Consider the following 4,989-nt stretch of genomic DNA (forward strand, 5'->3'; position numbering starts at 1 on the left):
TCGCAAGCATCCGCAACTATGAAAGAAGAATTAAGACAACGTCTAACCATAACATTAAACTAGTGGATCCAACTCACCCCCTTACGAAGCAACACATAGATTGGGGTTTAAGCTTCTGTCACTCTAACAACCCATCATCTACTTACTACTCCCCAATGCCTTCCTCTAGGCCCAAATATGGTGAAGTGTTATGTAGTCGATGTTCACATAACACCACTAGAGGAAAAGACAACATACAACATATCAAAATACCGAACGAATACCAAATTCACATGACTACTATTAGCATGACTTATCCCATGTCCTCAGGAACAAAAGTAACTACTCACAAAGAATAATGATATTCATGACCAGAGAGGTAATGATTAGCATAAAGGATCTGAACATAAACTCTTCCACCAAGTAATCCAACTAGCATCAACTACAAAGAGTAATCAACACTACTAGCAACCTTACAAGTACCAATCGAAGTCGCGAGACGGAGATTGGTTACAAGTGATGAACTAGGGTTTGGAGATGAGATGGTGTTGATGAAGATGTTGATGGAGAGGAGTCCCCTTTGACGAGAGGAGTGTTGGTGATGACGATCGCGACGATTTCCACCTCCGGGAGGGAAGTTTCCCCGGCAGGATCGTCCTGCCGGAGCTCTAGATTAGTTCTGCTCAAGTTCCGCCTCGTGGCGGCGGCGCCTCCTTGAAAAAGCTCCGCCCTCATTTTTTCCAGACGAAACCCTTCATATAACAGAAGAGGGGGGGGGGCAGTGGGCCACCAGGGTGCCCACAAGACCTGTAGCCGCGGCCAGGGGGGCAGGCCGCGGCTACTAGGCTTGTGGGCCCGTGGCAGCTCCCCTCTGGTACTTCTTTCGCCTAGTATTTTTTTATATATTCGCAATTCCACGTTGATTTTCAGGGCATTTGGAGTTGCGCAGAATAGAGGACTGAGACTTGCACCTTTTCCAGTCCAGAATTCCAGCTGTCGATATTCTCCCTCTTCAAATAAACCTTGCAAAATAAGAGAGAAAAGGCATAAGTATGGTACCACAAAGTATAATAACAGTCCATAAAGCGATAAATATCAACATGAAAGCATGATGAAAAATGGACGTATCAACTCCCCCAAGCTTAAACTTTGCTTGTCCTCAAGCAAAAACCAAGATCCATAAACATGTCCACATGTTTAGGGATGAAGGTGTCGATACAACATAATACAGACATGAGGGCATCATGATCACACATAGAACATCAATACATCATTAAAGATTCTTATGGGAAAGTAACAATTCCTTCACAAAGCAAAGTATGAATTAAAAACCTTATCGAGAAGTAGCCAACAACAGTCCATAGTCATTCAAGCAATTGCGATTTATCATAACATCACAAAGAGTCAAATAAGAGCTTGTGAAGCAAATGCACATACTCAATCATCTCTTTTGTTTTCCACAATTGTTACAACTCACTTGGTACTAATGGTATCAAAGTTTCAATTGGACACAGAGAAAGATAGGGGCTTATAATTTTGCCTCCCAACCATTTACCTCAAGGGTAAAGTCAACAATAATAAAGCATAAGTACTCATCTCCAAGTTGATATATGAATATAGATCTTTCCCTAGCATATGACGTTCACCAAGATGAAGACGGAATAGGGAATTGGTGTTGATCACCATGACTTTCACAAGGACAAAAGTAAAGGTACAAGATAGGCCCTTCGCAGAGGGAAGCAGAGGTTGTCATGCGCTTTTAAGGTTTGGATATACGACCTCTTAGTGTAAAGGAACGTCACTTTATATTGCCCCCTGTGATAAAGAACTTTATTATGCAGTCTGTCGCTTTTATGTCTTCCTCATCACAGGTTTGTACAAAGCTTATTTTCCACACACTAATAAATCATACATACTTTGGATAGCAACTTTTTATTGCTTGCACCGATGACAACTTACTTGCAGGATCTTACGCAATCCATAGGTAGGTATGGGGGACTCTCATGGCAAAACTGGGTTGAAGGTTTATGGATGCACAAGTAGTATTTCTACGTAGTACGGAAGTTTTGGCTAATATGAGGTGGAAGCAATCGTCACATGCTAAGGGATCTCTAGACATATAACATTGTTTGGAACCAAGCAAACACAATTCATTATGTTGTCTTCCTTGTCCAACATCTACTTCTAAGCATGTAATAGTTTGGTGAGTTCTCACAATTATAGAAAGTGTCTAAGATGATATATTTATATGTGAACCTCTCTTTCCTTATTACTTCTTATTAATTGCAACAATGACTAGGGTCTATGTTGGTCTATTCTCAACAAGTTTCAGTCATCATACTTGTTATATGTGAAGCTATCACTTTCCATAAGAGCATCTCATGATCTTTCATGCTATCATTCTTTTCATACTTTTGATCACAGCACAAAACAAAGCCCTTGACTAAGATACTCTTTATTATATAGCTCGCAAGCTCAAATACATCGGGGGAGACACAAGGCAAAAGACTCAAACTAAACACTAAAGACTTACCCGACTAAGATAAGAAATAAAAACTGAAAAGGAAAGAACTAAAACAAAGGTAAAAGCAAAAGATATAAAGGTGATACGATACTAGGGCAACTCCCCCAAGCTTGGCAAAAGCCAAGGGGATTGCCCATACCAATGCTCAGTTGTCTTCCTTTGGTGGAGATGGTGGTGGAGTCTTTGCCTTTGATTCCAAAAGAGCTATCAATCTTTGATTTATACCTTGGAGATCGGCGACATGATTCTCCACCAAAACAACTTCACGAGAGAGGGAAATATTGTGAGCACGAGTTGTTTCACAAAAACTCAAGAGTTCAATCAAGGATGGAGACAACATGTGGAGGAAGGGTTGGAGAAAATCCACTCCTTCAACGTCTTCAATGTTGAACATAGGTTGAACTTCCTCCCTAGCTTGGGTTTTCTCCTTAGCTTTGTCCCTGGCTTCCGTGACTTCTACTATTTTGAGATGAGCATCTACTTCTTCACGAACTTGAGGGAGATTATTCTCGCCAACAGATTCCTGAGACATCTTTGCTCTAAATCTACGGCAGACTACAGGCTTGAAACGAAAACACATGAAAACTGCGCGATACGGAGATCAAAACCCTCGGGCGTATATATAATGATTTTTTTGGACCAGAAGGAGTGCTCCGCAAGAAAACGGAGTCTGGAAGGCACACGAGGTGCCCACAAGCCCTGTAGCCGCGGCCAGGGGGAGGCCGCGACTACCAAGCTTGTGGCCGCCTCGTGCGCTCTCCAGACTGCTTTTTATTTTTCTATTTTTCCATATATTCCAAAACGGAGAAAATTTCCTACTAGAAAAGTTTTGGAGTCCAATTACTTACCAAAACACATACCTCTTCGTTTTCAGAGTCTGAAACAGGTTGATAAACATCCCTTATGTACTCCTCTGGAGTTATGATATTGATGATATTGCTCTCAACATTTATGGGAGTACCAGAGATATAATGCTTGATTCTTTGTCCATTTACCACTCTAGGAAAATTACCTTCCGTGTTATTGATTTTGATGGCACCAGAACGATATACTTCCTCGACAACGTAGGGACCTTCCCATTTAGAGAGAAGCTTGCCTGCGAAGAATCTTAAGCGAGAATTGTATAGCAGGACATAATCACCTACATTGAACTCACGTTTTTGTATTCTTTTTTTGTGCCATCTCTTAACCTTTTACTTGAACAACTTGGCATTCTCATATGCCTGGGCCCTCCATTCATCTAATGAGCTGATATCAAACAACCGCTTCTCACCGGCAAGTTTGAAATCGAAGTTGAGCTCTTTGATTGCCCAATAAGCTTTGTGTTCTAGCTCAAGAGGTAAATGACAGGCCTTACCATAAACCATTTTATATGGCGACATACCCATGGGATTCTTATAAGCAGTCCTATAAGCCCATAGTGCATCATCAAGTTTGCTAGACCAATTCTTTCGAGATCTATTGACAGTCTTTTGTAAGATCAATTTGATCTCCCTATTACTCAACTCCACTTGACCACTAGACTGAGGATGATAAGGATATGCAACTCTATGGTTTACATCATACTTAGCGAGCATCTTGCGGAAAACACCATGAATGAAGTGTGAACCGCCATCAGTCATCAGATATCTAGGGACTCCAAATCTTGGGAAAATGACTTCTTTAAGCATCTTAATAGAGGTGTGGTGATCAACATTTCTAGTGGGTATAGCTTCTACCCACTTAGTGACGTAATCAACAGCAACTAAGATGTGAGTATAGCCATTGGAACTCGGGAAGGGTCCCATATAATCAAAGCCCCAGACATCAAATGGTTCAATGACAAGTGAATAGTTCATAGGTATTTCCTGACGTTTACTGATGTTCCCTATTCTTTGGCATTCGTCACAAGACAAGACAAACTTACAGGCATCCTTGAAGAGAGTGGGCCAATAGAAACCTGATTGCAATACCTTATGAGCAGTTCTATCTCCAGCATGGGGTCCTCCGTAGGCCTCGGAATGTCACTTCTGCAGGATCTGTCCTTGTTCATGTTCAGGCACACAACATCTAATAATCCCATCTACTCCTTCCTTATAAAGGTGAGGATCATCCCAAAAGTAGTGTCTCAAATCAAAGAAGAATTTCTTCTTTTGCTGGTAGGTGAAACTGGGTGGTATGTATTTGGCTGCGATATAGTTTGCGTAATCAGCATACCATGGTGCACTATTTGAAGTACGGATGACATTCAATTACTCATCAGGAAAGCTGTCATCAATAGGTCGTGGGTCATCAAGGAAATTCTCTAGCCTGGACAAGTTATCTGCTACAGGGTTATCAGCACCCTTTCGGTCAACAACGTGCAGATCAAATTCCTGTAGCAGGAGAACCCATCTGATTAGCCTAGGTTTAGCGTCCTTATTCTCCATAAGGTACTTAATAGCAGCATGATCAGAATGAATAATGACTTTTGAGTCAACTATATAAGATCTGAACTTTTCACATGC

The sequence above is a fragment of the Hordeum vulgare genome, chromosome 4H (genome assembly GCF_904849725.1).
Source record: "Hordeum vulgare subsp. vulgare chromosome 4H, MorexV3_pseudomolecules_assembly, whole genome shotgun sequence".
NCBI classification, from domain to species: domain Eukaryota; kingdom Viridiplantae; phylum Streptophyta; class Magnoliopsida; order Poales; family Poaceae; genus Hordeum; species Hordeum vulgare.